We start from the raw sequence: 18,967 nt of genomic DNA, 5'->3' as shown, positions 1-18,967 counted from the left end.
TAAAAGTCACGTAATGTTATCGGGTATAATACCAATACAACATAAACTAAAAATAAATGAATCCAGCTAACATTAGCTAAATACACGAAGCAAGGTCTATGTCAAAGTTGTTGCAGATAATTCCTGAATAAGGCTCCAGTTACTCGCTGAAAGCTAACTCTAACAACTGTTTTCTGATAGGTTAAAATTAACAAATTCGAAAAAAAAAAAATATTTTGCTTATAAATTGCTGCAAACACAAACCTGAATCAGCACTGCTACCTGAGTAATCGATACAGCAAGTGAAAATTATTCCTACCTTAAGATCCTGGTATGTTACTGCAGAAATCAACGTCTCGGCAGTCTGTAAATTCGGAGCTGTTGACGCAAGTCACGCAACGTACCGTTTTACCGCTCTCTGGGTGCTTGTCTAAATGAGGCTTTTCATTGAACTGTTTGAAACAGTTCAAACATCAACCAATCAGTGTATATTATAGTCTCTTTTTACATAGACTTGTCTGTAGGTAGGTGTTCAATTTTAAATGATACAGAACACATGCGGAACAAATGCCGAAACGAAAAGCGTATTGCTTTTACAGCTGCCAAGAAGAAGAAAGAAAGATTCCTCATCGTACAGGGACCAGGTGAAAAAAAAGGTAAAGTGTATAAAAAAAATAAATAAATGTAGATAAGGCTGAGAACAGCGTCGGAAATTAACAGGTGCACAAATAATAATAATTTAAATAAATTTTAAAAGAATTAAATTTTAAAAAATTTTACTTGTGGAGGGTGTGAGCATTTTGCTAGGTTCACACATTAGCCAAGAGAATATTGACCATGCTCGTCATCAGATGACCTACAATGTGCATTCACTCCTGCATTTGACTGTGTTGAGTGTTGAGAATGTGGGTCCTCTCTGGGCCCAGTCTGCTTTCATGTTTGAGAACTATAATGGCTACTTGCTCAAGCAAGTAAAAAGCAGTAATGCAGTGCTCAGCAGCTTTGCAAAAGGGTAGTTTGGTCTCGTGCATTGCCATGCATAGCTAAGGCCTGCTCATCTAATGATGTCTCACCTGAAATGAAGTCATTCTGAACAGAAATGACCTCCAGTGAACACAGGGGCGTCATGCATTCATGATTTTTGAGGGGGCACATTTGGGGGGGGGGGGGGGGGTATAAGTCATTCTACGAAAGCACTGTATAACTGATATAGGCTTATATTATATTTTTATTTATTTATTTTTTTTATTTTTATTCAAAACAATTCCAAACATGCTTAATATATCAGGAAATATCTCGTTTCTCAAATATGTGTAGGTAAACGTGTTTTGCACCTTTATAGATTGTTATTTGATCAATATATGGAAATGTAGTATTAACTACACATAAAAACCCGACTTTGTACTTAAGTGCCATATCATGCCATAAAATATTTTTAATACGACTGAATTTGCATTTAATCTAAATTTTAATAACAATATTGTAAGTTACTTATTTTAACACTTTCATTTTACAGAGTCTAAAGAACATTTACATTATCAAAAAACATTTTCATCTAGCCAGAGTTCAGGCACTCTCAAAAACTCCCATTAAAATCACTGAAGCACTTTACATTATGAAACGAATATCTTACTTACATTCGTACGCACATCTGCATTTTTTGTTGTTTTTGATGAGAGAATTCGCTAAATAATTCAGTCAGCGAGCAAGTGAACAAAACACTGCATTTCAGTAATGACTCTTCTGGACGTCTCTCATTGGCCATTGCATCCATAAGCGCAACAGAATAGTTTCTGATTGGTTATCATGAAGCGTTGTACGAACGCGTCTGTCTCTGGCTCAGCACCAGCCAGCGAACGCAGATTTGAATTTAGCAGCTGATGCTGTGCACTGAAAGATCTAATCACACTGCTGTGATTGTATCAAATATATAAAAAATATTATTCGGCAATTGTTTTTTTTTTTTGTCGTTTGGAAGCTGCATTTAAAATCCACTTGGCTCAGAAATCTGAGGGGGCACGTGCCCCCTCACTTCGTATGGGCATGACGCCTCTGAGTAAACATACCATAAGGAACTATGCTAGATATGACAGGGTGACTGCACTTGGAGTGCCAAAGATTAGGGCAGTGTCTGAAAATGATATGAATGCATTGCATGCCTTGCAAGATGAACCCGGGACCTCTACTGGCATGTACTATAACAGAATAGTTGTGAATGGAGAGGTTATTCACAGCCAAACATACACAAAGACAAAGAAAAGGAACAACTCTGTTGTGATACTGAAAGATGGCAGCATTTTCAAGGTTTCATACTTTCTCTGTGTCAGTGATGACCAACATCACCTATATGCAATTGGTAAATTTGGAAATTGTACAGTGCAGAAGCTGGTTCGAGGATGCATTCTCAAAATATCATTGACCTATATGAAGACTGTACATTTTCCTATAGGATTTGAAAGAGCAATTGACAGCAATGACATTGTGAGACCATGTGTTTACATTAATTGTGAACAGTCTGGTCCTGTTGTTTGTGAACAAATCAAAACATATTATTGTAAATGAATGAAGTTGAGTCAAATATGTTTGTAGAACAGTAATCTAAAATGTTAACAATTGAGGAGTTAAAAATTGGCTGGAATATATTTGACAGAAAGTCATTTTTGTAAATGTGACAAACTGGTGGTGGCGATATGTATAAGAATCACTTTGACATTTTGGAAAGTTTGATGTTAAACAGAACTTTTGAATATAGTAAACTTAGTACTGTAATAAAGTTGTGATAAACATTGTCATAAATGAAAATGAAATCTGGTGATGTAGGATTTGAAAGGAAAACAATGTTGAAATGTGAATATGCAACTGTATCTTGTAGAATACACTCTAATAAATAATTTTGTAATTAAAATGTGTGCTTGTCTGACTAGTTTAAATGTGTTTTATCTAAGGCTGAAAACCAATATACAGTATATGACAATGATTGACTATAGGCATGGACTCAACTTTGTACAAGATAAGACCAAGGGGATGAGTGAAGTGCAACCTTATTCTGATTTGTAAACTACACTATATTTTATACTCGTCTCAAGAGATGTGGTGGACATTTATATTAAATTAGCATTCTTTTCCTATGTTTTTACGTCATGAAATCTTATGAGGCTTTAGTCATATGTAGGACATATTGAACATATTGAAAGTACATTAATATTATGCTTTTTGTATATGTGGTTTTTGCAGCATATATGTCCCTTACAATATTCAGTTGGAACATAAGAATCACGGGGGTTTTTAACAAAACTTTTCCATATGGGTTGTTTAAAAGCCCAACGCGCCTCTCCTCGCGAGAACGGTCTCTGCCCCGTGCATGCATGCTGGTGTCCTCGTGGGTCCAGGAAGGGTGCTTTGAGGGCCTCACGCGCCACTGGAGACGTAAGCTGCTGGACCCGCGATCCAGATGGGAACCGCACCCGTTTGCACGGCCGACGGGCCAGGATGCCGGGCCGTCCATCCCCTGCCAGCCAACGAGAGTGGGCATGCATTGTTGCCCCACTGCTCACAGGAGAGGCTCAGCGAGCGTATGTGTTGCCCCAATTGTTGGTTCATCACAATTGATGAAGCTAATATTGGTTATGCATGTGTAAATGTATGAAGGGAATGGTGGTTCTGCTAAACCACCAGAGGGCGCTATGCAGTGTGTTGCAATGTGTCTGCCGGGCTGCTGGTCATAACCCAGCAAGACGAGAGCTGATCACATGCACGTATTTGTCCTGTCATTATTCCACCATTTCACAGGTTAGTTGATAGTTTTATGGTTCATTCTGTATGGATGTTGGAAGATCGCATGTTAGTGCTTATCAAATGTTGGAATTAGATTCATTTTGATAAAGTTTTCCATGTTTAAAAACTGAAAATAATTTTCGATGTTCACCCGCGAAGGATAGATAGAAGGAGGATATTTAGGCCTTGTGATAGTGGTTACTGAAGGTGAAGATGTTTGAATATGTTCTTATATCAGTTCCTCTAAATGTTTACTTTACTCTAAAAATGCCTGTGAGTGATCTAAAATGGGTAAAACATTCAATGAATGTGATGTTTGTAAATGTAATTGATACAATTGAATTGAGGGGGAAGCCAGAGTCATGTGACACCGAATAGCATGTAAATATGCAAATGAGTAACACAGCAATTGGCTCTTGGACAGATCTTTATTGGGGAATGCTGTGTATTCACAAGAAAAAGACTGAAACAGTGAACATTTACATCAATCAATTTATTGTTACAAAATGCATATTTTGACATTAGTTTGTTCTAATGTGAGGTTTTTTGGAGAATATATAACCCAGCAAGACGAGAGCTGATCACACGCACGTTTTTGTCCTGTCTTTATTCCACCATTTCACAGACTGCTGGGAACACTTAACTGTTAGCTGATGCAGAAGTCCTGTACCTACTACACGTACTTTGCGCTTCCCCCAGAACAAATCACTTCCTACGAGGACTTGTGTATGGGGCTGTCTCCAATCAGCGCCGCCCAGCTATTCAACGAGTGGACCTTCGACCCACGGCAGCTGGCCCGGGCTCAAGCCGCTAGCCTCTCCCGTTTGGCCCAACACTGGTTGCTGGCCGGGGGTCCCACCGTACACCAGGTAGTGGAGCGTGTTGTGGTCGACTGCCTCCTGCATGCCCTTCCCTGCCTGCTTCGTCAGGCAGCCGGAATGCGGAACCCGATCAACATGGACAAACTGGTCGACCAGAGGCCACCCAACAACAGGAGGTAGGGGAGCGAGCACCGCCATTTCCCTGAAGGGTGGTCCAAGAGTGGCGCACGCCGGAGGGTGACCAGTGAGCAGGCCGGCGGTTTCCGGCCCTCAAGATGAGCCCATGCCCACTGAAGCACCCCGCTCTCCAATAGACGTCGGGCTTGTCAGGGATCTACCAGTTCCTGTCCTCCTCGGAAGGGACTGGCCAGGGTTCGACCGTCTATAGCTTCAGCCAGCACCCCACCCAACGCCACACTTTATAGTGAACAACGACCTGCTTTACTGTGTCGCTCAGCGTCTTGTGGCATGCAGTGGGCGGACATTCCATTCCAAACGCAGACAATTTACACATCTTTCTCTCTCTGTCAAAGTGGCCATATTTGAAAAAAATATCACTGGATAACATAGCTGTCGGTCATTTAATGTTTCTATTCTAACATTTACATCTTTCCTTTTTTTCGGAGTGTTACAAGCTCTTGGTGCATGTAGAAGATCTGTAAATTTGCAAAGACTAAAGTCTCAAATCCAAAGATAAATTCTTTATAAAAGTTAAGACTCTGCCATACCCCCCAAAAAGGCTCATTCAAACACACCCCCACATTTCTATGTCACTATGTCAAGTAAAGTCACCTTTATTTATATAGCGCTTTAAACAAAATACATTTTTTGCAAAGCAACTGAACAACATTCATTAGGAAAACAGTGTCAAATAATGTAAAATGACAGTTTAAGGCAGTTCATCATTGAATGCAGTGATGTCATCTCTGTTCAGTTTAAACAGTGTCTGTACATTAATTTTCAATCAAGTCAATGATATCGCTTTAAATGAAGTGTGCCCAACTAAGCAAGCCAAAGGTGACAGTGGCAAGAAACCAAAACTCAGACGGTGACAGAATGGAGAAAAAAACCTTGGGAGAGACCAGGCTCAGTTGGGGGGCCAGTTCTCCTCTGACCAGACGAAACCAGTAGTTCAATTCCAGGCTGCAGCAAAGTCAGATTGTGCAGAAGAATCATCTGTTTTCTGTGGTCTTGTCCTGGTGGTCGTCTGGACAAGGTCTTTACAGGGGATCTGTATCTGGGGCTCTAGTTGTCCTGGTCTCCGCTGTCTTTCAGGGCTGTAGAGGTCCTTTCTAGGTGCCGATCCACCATCTGGTCTGGATACGTACTGGATCCGGGTGACTGCAGTGACTCTCTGATCTGGATACAGACTGGATTTGGTGGCTACAGTGACCTTGGAAAAAGAGAGAAACAGACTAATATTAGCGTAGATGCCATTCTTCTAATGATGTAGCGAGTACATCGGGTGTTTTGGGAAGTGTTCCCGGTTCCTGTTTACCTAATTAATGCAGCCTTAAAATCCTCGGATTTGGATATTAGAAGCATATTAGTATGTTATGTGTAAGCCAGGTTAAAGAGATGGGTCTTTAACCCTCTAAGCACCAAAGTCGCAAAAATGCGACAAGACGTCATACTTAATAAAATAGACTGTAGATCCTTATATGGTGTAATATCTAATTTGTTTTCCCTACCACTGGATGGCAGAATTGTAGTACTTCAATTCTAGACAAAAATGACGTCATGTTCCTATTCAAAGTATTCGAGCAAATAGCAGAGCAAGGCTGTTAAAGCTATCAACATATGGTCCTCCTTCACTTTGTAATGACTAGTAAGCTTCCCCTGGCTATTTTACTTTATTTTATGTTTACCTCTGTGTTCTTGTATGTTATGTATATTTTGGCTAATCACATGTGATTTGTACCCTTTTTGCAAAAAAAAAAAATAATAATAAAAAAAAGCAAATAGAGCAAGCGAGAGGCAGTGAGCTCTCGTGTCATTGATACGGAAGCAGTTCAGTTCAGAGCGTCTGAGGTAATTGTGAGATTTGTGAGAAAAAATCGCCAAATGGCCAATAAAAACTTGTACCGTGTGGATGTGCTGCAAATGTTATTCGCCCATTCTGACTGTAAAGGGGAATATTTTCCTTTTGACGATCGGCCGTCTGATGATCGTGTTCCTCGCGAAACATCTTTGCAGTGCAATGTGCCGCTGTGCAAGGCGCGAGTGTTCACGAAGCACAAACTAATTATAATTTCGACTCTATGCCCAACGGGGATGGTAGTAGCAGGGGTGAACGTGGTCGTAGTGTCCATAGGAGAGCTGTTGCTAGAGGCAGCAGGGGTATGAGAAATAGGGCTGGAAGTAACACTAGTTCTTTGGATACAGCGCCCCAAAGAGGTGGGAGTGGCTGGGGCAGACGTGGCCATGCTGTGCGTGTGATAGCAGGGAGACGTGGAAGAGGCAGCAGGGGTGATCTGGCTCTAAATAGGGCAGGAAATAGCGATGACAATGGTGACTGGGTTTTTTTTGAGAAATGAAGAAGTGTATCAGGACTGGATCAAACGTTTTGATGAGCCTGTTGGTTATGTAGGAGAGAAAGATTTGACCAGTGCTGCACCATTAAGACTTTCTGTCCCTCTTTCTGACTGATGACTTCTGGAACCTCGTTACAAATGAAACCAACAGATATGCTCATCAGTTTCTAAACTCCCAACAGCTGAAACCCAGTTCCAGATTTCATAATTGGTATGATGTCCCTGTTGTAGAGATGAAGGCCTTCCTTGCACTACATTTGTGTATGGTGCTGGTAGAGAAGGCAGAACTTGAGGATTACTGGGCAGAATTTTGGCCAACTTACACACCTGGGTTTGGCAAAGTTATGTCTAGGAACAGATTTGAGATCATTCTGTCTTTCCTTCATTTCGCAAACAATGATGATTATGTGGGCAGGGGTCAGCCAGGTCATGACAGGCTGTTCAAGGTGCGTCCAGTAATTGAACAGATAATTCTTCTTTTCTCAGCCGTTTATGGTCCACTCAAGGAGCTTTCTCTGGATGAAATGACCATAGGATTCAAGGGAAAAAGTACTTTGAAACAGTACAATCCTAAAAAAACAGACAAATGTGGCTACAAGGTGTATGTGTTGAGTGAGGCCAGCTCAGGTTATGTTTTGCAGTGGTCCATGTACACTGGCCCCAGTGTTGATGCTGATTTAGGTGCCACCCATCTAATAGTATGTCAGCTGATGGCCCAATACACAGGAAAAGGGCATGTGGTCTACATGGATAGTTACTACACATCACCAGCCATAGCAAATGAGCTGGCAAATAATGACACTGGTATGTGTGGGACAGTGAACTGCAAAAGGCGTGGTATGCCTAGGTGCCTGAGACAAACTGAGTTTCCTTTGTGCCAAGGAGACGACCCAGTGTTCATGAGACATGGGAAACTGTTAGTATGTGCATGGCATGACACAAAGCGTCTCACTATGCTCTCGTCTCTTCAAGGAAACTCATGTGTTCAGAAACGTATCAGGTCAAAGCAAAGCAAATCGTGAGATAAACAGACCTGTGTGCGTTGACAGGTACAACACCTTCATGGGAGGGGTAGACACCGCTGATCAGAGGATGAAAAACTACCTCTTTCCAAACCATTCTAGGAAATGGTACAATCGAATCTTCAATGCGATTCAGAGCATCAGTCTGGTGAATTCCCATATAATCTATTCCAAGTGTGCTCCTGGTCCGCACAAGCCACTGAAGGCCTTCGTCCAGGATATTATTACTGATTTGCTTGAGGGCTATTCCAGGAGGGAAGGCAAAAAACCAGGAAGGCCTTCAGTGGAGTCAGGGGAAATGCCACAGAGGCTCACTGAGCGCCACTGGCTCCACGTTGCTGATGATCGGCCAGATTGCGTCGTTTGTTCTGATCGCACACGCTCTAAGGGCCGCCGGCAGACAAAGTACAGGTGCAGTCAGTGTGGGGTAGGTCTGTGCGCTGTGCCATGCAATGAGAGGTACCATACTCTAAAGAACTATAAACTTTGTCACCTAGATACCTGATTGGGCACATAGCTGGTCAATTGATTAAAAAAAAACATGCATTTTACTATGGCACAGTAATATAGTAATAATTTGCCATAGCTACTAGTTCTACTGTTGACTTCCTCATTTCTGATCATTTGGAATGAGAATAAAAAGAAACAAAAACATGTAAATAAGTTCAAACATCAATTCAATATCTATTATTCCCTAAATATTACTGATGAACTGATCAAAAAGTAGGCTACTGTTCACATGCGTTTTTCTACTATATAGTATAGTAATATAGTTATAATTTAGTACTTTCTTCTGTTTTATTGTTGGTTTCCTCTTTTCTGATCACTTGGAAAGAGGATAAAAAGAAAAACAACAACAACAACACATGCATATAAGTTCAAACATCAGTTCAATATCTACTATTTCCTGAATATTATGAGATTCAAGATGACCATCCATGATGACGTCATAATATGCTAATTAGAAGAATATATTTACACCCCACATAAACTTTCGGTCATGCACAACAGTTTTCTCATTTACAGTGAACCTCTATCTTTAAGCCCTTTCAAGCCAAAAGCTTTTGAAATCTTGATTTTTAAAAAAAAAAAAACCTGGCGGTTAAATGGTTAATTTAGATTTAAACTGCAAGAGTGTGTCTGCCTCCCGAACAATGTTAGGTTGGTTATTCCAGAGTTGATTTTTCAGTTTGATTTTGATATTTTAGGTATTGTCAAATTGCCTGAGTTTTGAGAACGTAGCGGACGTAGAGGATTATAATGTAAAAGAGCTCATTCAAATACTGAGGTGCTAAACCATTCAGGGCTTTATAAGTAATAAGCAATATTTTAAAATCTATACGATGTTTGATAGGGAGCAAGTGCAACGTTGTCAGGACCGGGCTAATATGGTCATACTTCCTGGTTCTAGTAAGAACTCTTGCTGCTGCATTTTGGACTAGCTGTAGTTCGTTTACTAAGCATGCAGAACAACCACCCAATAAAGCATTACAATAATCTAACTTTGAGGTCATAAATGCATGGATTAACATTTCTGCATTTGACATTGAGAGCATAGGCTGTAATTTAAATATATTACTATGTGGAAATATTTGCAGTCATGTCAGGGAGATGTTTTGTGTTTCCATCTGCAAGTAGATGAATTTAGGAATCTTTCAGATTACTTACGACAGAACAGCAAAGCATTTTATGGACGACTGTTTCATGAACCTAGGAGAGGAGATAATTCAGACTTTACTATGACTAGGGCTGTCCCCATATTAAATTTTTCATATCATGGTTATTGTGGCCATAAGAATTCACAATATCAATATATTGAAATTAACATGAACTAAGATTAATATATGCTGTGGAAATATTGTTCCTTATTATTTATATATGTTAACTAATGTAATAATCTAATGTTAACTAATGAATCTTATTGAAGAATGATTGCAGATGAGGCATTAAGTGCATGGCACTGTGACCAACTGAACATTTTACAGAGGCATTTTAAGGTCTAAGGGGGTTTTGGGGTCCCGGAGAAGTTTGACATGCCCTGCCTTTTGTGTTTTTTTCAGTTGCTTCTAAACATATTCATGGCTAAAGTCTGAAAACACTGTATTCAGTACAAACTGGGTTACAATAATATATAAATAGCAAGCATGTACATGATTGTGTTTTTGAGAAAACAATGTTTATGCGTGGTTAGTGAAAAACTTAACATTTTAAGTCACTAAAATAAGGTCATAAAACACATACAGAATATTTATCCAGCCTGGAGCTTGTAGCCTTGTGGTCTCTCAGTTTTTCAAGATTAGTTTTAATCGTGTAATTGTTAATAGATTTGAACAAAGAATTCAAGTGTGACTACACACAGGCCGTATTGATTGTAAATACAAAAATAAGACGTGGAAAGAAAATAGGGGAAATATTAAAATATTCACCCTTTACTTTAATATATGAACACAGAAAACTGCTGTTAACAGGTTAATATAACGTTTCTTATTATATGACTAGAAAAATAATGGCAACTTACTCTGATGAACACGACTCTCCTCAGAGTGGCTGCATGTGCTGCGTGGTCTTCTTGTGTGACAGGTGTCAGCTTTAAGGCACAATACTGCCACCTGGGAGCTCAACCAGGTAGTGAAGCTGGAGTATTTACATGTGGTGTGGTGTTATCATGAGAGAACTGTTCGATTTAAATATTGTGGTTATCGCTATTACCGCTATATCACCACACACTAAATTAACACATATTGATAATCGTTCCTTTGAATATCATGGTTATGGCCCATACCAATATATCGTGATACCCGTAACTACAACAATTAGCCTTTTTCACACTTCCGGGTTTTGTGTTTCCGGCGTTTGCCAACGCAGGGTAAAGATACTTCCGGTAACAATGGCGGAGTCGAGGAGTAAGTGTTGCTGTAGCGTCCCTCAGTGCACTATTTCTAAACAAAAACAACCATATTTGAGTTTTCACGGGTTTCCTTTAAACGAAGACCACAAAAAGAAATGGATCGTTGCTATTAGACGAGAGGAAGGGTCTACTTTCGTAATTCGGAGAGGTAGCACATATGTTTGTAGTCAGAATTTTACCGCTGCCAATTAAGTTCCAGGAAGTTCGCGGCTGAAAGTTGGTTGCATTCCCAGTCGTTTTCCGTGGAACAATTTCCATGTACCCCCTCAAAGGCTGTCAGCATTTGAGAGAACTGCCTTGCGACTTGGAGTGGACGTTCGTGTTCAGGAGCAGCAGGTGGTAGAAACTGCACCTAATGAATCCATTCAAGTTAAGGAACATGATTACGCGGCACAACCACCTCCAGGTAAACATTTTTTTTTTATTGGTTATTCTATAATTGCAGGTACATTTGTTGTCCAAAGTAAAATTTTCAAGCCTTTTCAAATAGTTTTTCAAATATTATTAATCATTTTATAATTGTCTCATTGTCGTTGATCACAGGATGTAAAAGGCCATATATATAGATATAGATATAAATGTACACAAACACATATTTTGTATATATATATATATATATATATATATGTATGTGTGTGTGTGTGTGTGTGTATATATTATATGTATAGTCAGTAACATCTTGTGATTCATGACACAGAGTAACAAGTAAAATTATTGAAAGAAATGTAAAAGCAGGGGGAAAACATATTTTGGACACCAAATGTACCTGCAATTATAGAACGACCCTTTTGTCTTTGGTGCAAACAGTGTACTGTGACGTGAAATTTACAAATAGTATGTACAAACAGTATGACTAACTATATATATATATATATATATATATATATATATATATATATATTACATATATATTACATTTTTGTAGATGCATTAGATGAGGCTCTGCAGTACATTGAAGAGCTGGAGGCAAGGTTGCAGAAAATGGCACTAGGGAAACAAACAGTACTGAACAGATTTTGTGTTTCTGATCAAGCTCTCAGATACTACACAAAGTTTCCCTCACAGGAAGTTTTCCAGGTGTTCTGGGAGTCTGGGAGTCTATATGTCCATCTGCTAGCAATCTGGTGTACTGGACCAAGGCACAGAGGATGGGTCAGGAAGCATCCCCAAGCCCTAGCCCTGCACGGAAAATCCAGCTCATAGATGAACTGTTCATCTACTGCTGTCGGGTAGCTGCTGGACTGAGGGAACAAGTTATTGCAGACATTTTTGGAGTAAGTGTGGCTACGGTGAGTAGGACCATTATCACCTGGGCTAATTACCTGTTCTTTGTGTTGGATTCAGTACCCATTTGGATGTCAAGGCAACAAATATGCTCCTCCATGCCAGAGAATTACCGTTTGTTCAGTCCAGACCTGCGAGTCATCCTGGACTGCACAGAAATCCGCTGTGAAAGCCCTACATCGCTGACACTCCACTCTGAGATCTTCTCCAGTTACAAGAGCATTACCACATTCAAAGGTCTGGTTGGGGTAGCTCCGTGTGGTGCAGTGACTTTTATCTCTCAGCTTTATACAGGTTCAATCTCTGACAAAGAAATCACAAAGAAATCTGGGATTTTGGACCTGCTTGAGCCTGGAGATGTGGTCATGCAGACAAGGGATTCACGATTGTAAACATGCTCTCCAGTGTTGGTGCTAGACTGATAATTCCACCTTTCAAATGTGCCAAGCAGTTCAGCAAACAGGAGTGTGAAAAAACACAGGCCATTACACGCCTCAGAATTCTGGTGGAAAGGGTGATTAGAAGGGTCAAGGAAAACCACATCTGGGATTCTGTTGTGCCACTGACATTGTCAGGAAGTATTAATCAGATCTGGCATAATTGCTGTTTTATGGTTAATTATCAGGGACCAATGTTTCTTAAGCAGTGATTGTGTATTAGCATGTTAGATTTTATTAGAATGACCGATTATTACAATAGTAGAGTTAACTTTTGACAGTTTTTTAATAATTTTTTTGTTAGTTTTTTCAGTTAGTTGCAATGCATACCATACTTACCATCATTAAATGTGTTTTTACTTTTTATTGTAAAGTAAAAGTTAATCTATTTATATAAATTTTTCGCGAAAATAATTGGACAGACAATGAAATAGCTGACAATGAAGTCTTTTTATAATAATACGTTACAGAATATCGAATACAAAATGTATTCAGCTTGGTATGTACATATTTATATCTAATTAAAAGCAAGCACTATATATTTAATGTTACAGTATAACTTGTGACTTATCTAACATGTTACAAAAGATCTACACTACAAAATATGCTACATACTACAAAGTCACACCAATGAAGACCAGTAATGGCAAGCTGACCTTGTACCTGCCAGTAGTACTTATGGCTCTCTTTAAGTTTGGCTATTCCTCATTGAATTTTCAAAAACGGAACCTGAGCAATATTGTCAGCAGAGGTGCTTTTTACCTCCACTAGTCCAAACTGGAATTTTTCAGATGGATTGTGGACTCGTCCGTCTGGACTAGTTCCCAGATGTGGTACTTCTGTGTTGATAATAAAGCCACATGGTAGGACACTAACACTGGCTGTCTCAGAATATTTTCTCAAAATATCTGGCTCAAGTTCAAGGCCAAGTTTCATAGCACTTGTCTGCTTTGTGCCCTTAATGATTCTTGTGGCCAATGACTGACTAGCTGAATCCCCAACCACATGACAAACCTCCCGGGAACCTGCTTGCAGTAACCCTTGATTTCCGAATTTGTCCCCAAGCAGTGCATTTTGACTGTAGTCTTTTGGCCTCCTCAATCTGGCAAGCTGAGCTATGGGTAACCTTTATAGACTCCAGATGAAGTGCTTGATGGTGTGTGGGCACAAATTTAAAATTACAGCTAAACTCATAACCAAGCACAGGTAGTGGGGGAAAATTAACATCAGGAACACCTGCAGCTATAGGGGGACATTGGTAAGAAAGTGGACTGCCAAGAGGTACAGGACCAAATTGTGAGGGGACCAACTCTATTTTTGACATACCCTCAAGTATGTGTGCCAGCATAGGCTTGGGATTTATCCGATTTAGTTTTGCACCAGAAGCAAAGACATCAGCATCTGGAAGGGGACCTAAAGAAATGAACACAAATTATGAGTCGTGAAGACATTAAGCTGTAGCTGTGCGCACACACACAAACAAACAGAAACAAAACAAACACACACACACATAAACAGAGTTGTGAATTACCCGTGTAAACCTTGTATAGGGTAGACTTGATTCCAGTCTTCCCAACTGATTTTGGTTTCACTATCCAAAGTTCACTCACTGCCTCTGCATGTACTCCCTTAATATAAAACAAGTACAGTAATAGTTAAAAATTGTTTATTGATCTTGGGTGATTTTCATTTTTGTTACTTAATCTGAACTCTTGTTCATTATTAATCTATGTTTTAATGTCTACATATACTTTCTTTGAGTTAATAGTGTTATTAAAAAGTGCAGAAAAGAAAAATACATGCCTGTGTTCTTGGACGATGCCATCTCTGTGGCTCACTCGTGCAGGCCAGTGGTGGTGGGACGGTTTGAGCTGCACGTAGTGGGCTGTCTGATACAAAAGTGCTGTCAGATGGTTGCACAATCCTTTACCAGCTGCACAGCTGCAAATATAGTCAGCAACACTAACGACCTCTTCCGATTCCAATGCTATCTGTTTGAGAAGACAATTGTTTAGCTAATGAATTGTAATTATGAGCTGTCAGCTACATTACGTGCTTTTAATTGAAAGCTGCAAACAGCAGCAAAGGCAAGAAATATAGATAAAGTCTGCAACCGCATAAGATTTAAGAGATGTAACTTAAAAAAAAGAGAGAGAGAAAACGTTACGACAGGTGAAAGTAAAAGAAAGGGAATTGAAAATCTGCAACCGCAGTTATTTTAACTAAAATGGAGTGACCTGCAGTCAGAACAGTAATAGCTGATCTGATGTACTCATAAGCCAACAGGCATATTATTTACATATAACCTCTAGTGTGTGGGGCTCCTCATTTTTCCTCATAGAACGATAACACCTTGCTCTCACTACCACCTTCCGTTCAACAACATTCGAGACTGAACACATACGAAATGGTTAGCATTCATAATGTTGCAGATGCTAGCGTCAGCTAGTTGTCAACTTACCTTGATAATTGTGAATAAACTCCTCAACAAAGAATTTATAGCCCTTGCTCAGCCTTGCTTCTTTAGTTGTTGAATGTCGTACAACTATTCTTTCAACATCCTCGAATCCGAGTCGCGGCAGCATTGAGAGAGAAGCAGTGAAATAATGCTCCATGTTGTCGAAACGCCGGTGTTTCAGCGGTGGCGGAAATAAGTTTACCCTGCGTGACGTAGTTTCCGGTTGCGTGTGAAAAAGGCTTATCTGGTGCTTCTGAATCAGCTACTGTAAGTATGTTTTGTCATTGGTTTAAGTATTTGCTATTGTCTGTTCAAATGTGTCATGTTGTGTGTGTGTGAGAGAGAGAGATAGAGTCAAACAGTGGCGTCAGCTGTCTTATCCGTCCATGGCTTGTGTACTGCAAACCAGAGATGTATAGTAACGAAGTAGAACTACTTCACTACTGTACTTAAGTACTAAAAGGCGGTATCTGTACTTTACTAGAGTATTATTTTTTTCTCCTACTTCCACTTTTACTTCAGTACATATTTTCGATGAGTTTAATACTTTTACTCCGATATTTTTTTTATATGCTGCATCATTACTCGTTACAATTATAAAAATGTTACGAATCATTCCATTACAAACAGAACTGTAGATGGCAGGTTTGATGAAGTTGGCACATCATTGAGAGAATCAAGCGATTAAGAAGACTGCGCGTGCTGACTGAACTGCTGTGAAGAGAGAGATGAACACCGAGCCGAGCCAGATAATGACTCATTCACGAGTCAAGAACCGGTTGCATCGGTTTTCGGATCACCAGTAGTTCTTTCTGACAGTTCGATTCAATAAACCGGTTGAAGAAAACAGTTCACTGGTTCTTTTGCGCTCGACGTAATGGCGTCATTGGCATTCAGAATCAGTTCTGAATCAATCACCAAAAGAATCAGTTCGGTTCAGACGCTCTGTGTGTCGGTTTGCTTCACACTGAATCACACATGCGCAGTATCATCAGCTCCTCGGTTCTCGAATCGGACACGTCTGACAGAAACGGTTCTTGACTCGTGAACGAGTCAGTCTACTGTTCGTTATCTGGCTCGGCTCGGTGTTCATCTTCAGTTCTCTCTTCACATCAGTTCAGTCAGTGTACTGTTTGAGTAAATGAATTACTCCGGGATATTGGTTTGTTTAAACTCAGAAGGAGTGTCAGCCACATTAAACAAGTTAAAAGCTTAAGTCATTTGTGGATTAATGCGTATTGGAGACGCGAACCGTTTAAAACGATTCAGTTCGATTTGGTGAACTGTTTCAAAAAGATCCGGTTGCATCGAATGATTCGTTCGCGAACCCGATATCACAAACTGCTTTGTTTTAAACTGTCTTACAACAGACACGGAAGAAAAGACAATGCTGAATAAAGTCGTAGTTTTTGCTATTTTTGGTACAAAATATATTTTCGATGCTTCAAAAAATTCTAACTGACCCTCTGATGTCACATGGACTACTTTGATGATGTTTTGGACAGTATGGACAGTATACCGTACACATAGCTTCAATGGAGGGACTGAGAGCTCTCGGACTAAATCTAAAATATCTTAAACTGTGTTCCAAAAATAAACGGGTTTGAAACAACATGAGGGTAAGTTATTAATGACATAATTTTGCAAATTGGGCGAACTAACCCTTTAATCTGTTTTTTGTTTACAAAAAGTTACAGTCAAAGGAATTGTGATTGTCCTTAGGGTTAATCATTTGAAATAATAAAAACAATGTTCAAACTTTTGACTACTTTCTTTAATAACTACATAACACAATACTTGTACTTTTACTTTCAGTACTTGAGTAGTAAATTTTAAAATAGACTACTTGCAATACTTAAGTACAAAAAATGTTGAATACTTCAGTACTTCTATTTAAGTGTGGTGCTTAAAGAGCACTTCAACTTCTACTCAAGTCACTTTTTTGATAGAGCACTTGTACTTTTACTCAAGTCTGGGTCTCTAGTACTTTATACATCTCTGCTGCAAACACATATGAGCTTCAACACTGTGTCTGTCACACCACTCTGGTCCTCTTTCGGGTTTGAACTGATCGTAAAACTAAAGACATTATTAACTGTCTTTACATTTATTTTGAAAGAGGAAGCTTGCGATTATGGAAAGGGGTTGTGTGCTTGCGGTGTTCGGCCAATCACAATGCACTGGCTCAGTTGCAGAGCAGACTGGGCTTGTTGGAAGGAGGGACTTTGTAGAAAATGATGCGTTTGAAAGAGGCGGGGCATAGAGGACCAACAATAAATGTACAGTATTTAAAAAAATAATGTTTTTTGAACATTAAATCATGTCAACACAGTCTGTTAGTCAAAGATCCAAAGATTAAAATATACATTATCTAAAGTTTTTTACAGTGAATAAAGTTAATCTTCAAAACCAGCAAATTCAACTGTGAGATTCAGATCAACACAAATATGTAGTTACTCCTCAAAGAACAATGTCACAATTGTATTGTTGTACATCAATTTTTTTCTTGATATAAATTATATAATTGTGTTTCTTATGAGCTTCCTGTGAGTTTTATAAGTCTAACAATCAGGGCTTTACATTAAGTTTTTTGCACACTAGCCAATGTAGCCAAGTTACTAGCCACACAGCATTTTTACTAGCCACATTTTTGTTGTTTTTAAATTACCTGATAAAAGTTGACTATGGCTGCTAATATTTACTTTAGTTTTACAACCCTTTTAAAATCACTGTACAAACCCAAATCAAGACTACATAAATGTATAACAATACCGGTCATTATCATTAGCTCTGGTTGTGTGTAAAGCTCCTTTTTTTTAATAAAACCATGCGTTAAGATAAAGACAAAGTAGCTTCTAATTGCATAATAAAAGTGATGCATGGATGTAGAAGATTAAAAAAAAAAAAAAAAACTAACCTAAAAAAAAAACCTAGCATTAGAAACACTGTCTGATTAAATATCAGAATCAGACTCAGAATTACTTTATTGAACCACACTGAGAAATTCTTTTACAAGTTGCAATGGAAAGTTGGTCAGTCTCGAAACCTCACAAAAAATCCACAAAGGTTCGGACAAAGTTGCTTTTATCTTCATTAAAATTTGAGGGGAACGTTCTTCTAATCATTAAGAACACATTTCAGTTTGTGTCATTTTTGTGCTCAGGCGCTAATAATGACTACTGGTTAGGTTGCAACCATAGACTGTATAAAAATATGGACGTAGTGTCCGTGACGTCACCCGTAGACTACTGAAGAGAGTTTTTGAAGCCTAAAGTGTGTAGAGCGGGCCGTCGCCATCTTGGCAGCGCGTCACCGTGCGACTCTCCCGGACAATCAAAAATGGGCAAAAAGGCGGGAGCTAGTTGCTGTAGCCACGCCCACCTAGCGCGACGGCAGTGTCAGCAGCGAACTGCATGAATTGCAGTTTTAGTCACTTCCTTATTGGCCTCACGAGAGAGAGCGGGAGGTTGGCGCTCGGTTGCAACCCTCTACTGACACCTTGGCAATTGAATCTCCATTGACTACTAAATATGTTAGTTTACTCGCCACCAGATATATATATATATACACACTTTTCATATCAGTACATTTTTAACATCAGTCAAGCTTAATAATAATCAAGTATTATTAAATATAACTTAAGAAATTAGAAGTAAATTTGATAAAAATGTTTGAATGCATATTAGTCATTAGTCATCAAAATGAACTTTAACAAACTGAATTTTAACTTGAGAGGTGGTCGTTTTTTCT

At 39.2% G+C, this 18,967-nt stretch overlaps 1 protein-coding gene and 1 long non-coding RNA gene across 2 annotated transcripts in view; one reads left to right on the top strand and one right to left on the bottom strand.

The window, feature by feature from the left end:
• LOC132146361 (zinc finger protein 658B-like) overlaps positions 1-18,967 on the top strand; it is a 910,027-nt gene that overhangs the window by 406,986 nt on the left and 484,074 nt on the right. The gene's annotated exons all lie outside the window — the stretch shown is intronic.
• LOC132154566 (uncharacterized) lies at positions 13,398-15,406 on the bottom strand. Its single transcript, XR_009437171.1, has 3 exons — positions 14,559-15,406; positions 14,291-14,383; positions 13,398-14,172 (listed from the first exon to the last, which is right to left on the bottom strand). It is a non-coding gene; the product is annotated as an uncharacterized LOC132154566 (long non-coding RNA).

This window comes from Carassius carassius, chromosome 1, assembly GCF_963082965.1.
Source record: "Carassius carassius chromosome 1, fCarCar2.1, whole genome shotgun sequence".
NCBI lineage: Eukaryota > Metazoa > Chordata > Actinopteri > Cypriniformes > Cyprinidae > Carassius > Carassius carassius.
The sequence above is the reverse complement of the archived record's forward strand: the minus strand, read 5'-3'. Positions and strand labels throughout refer to the sequence as shown.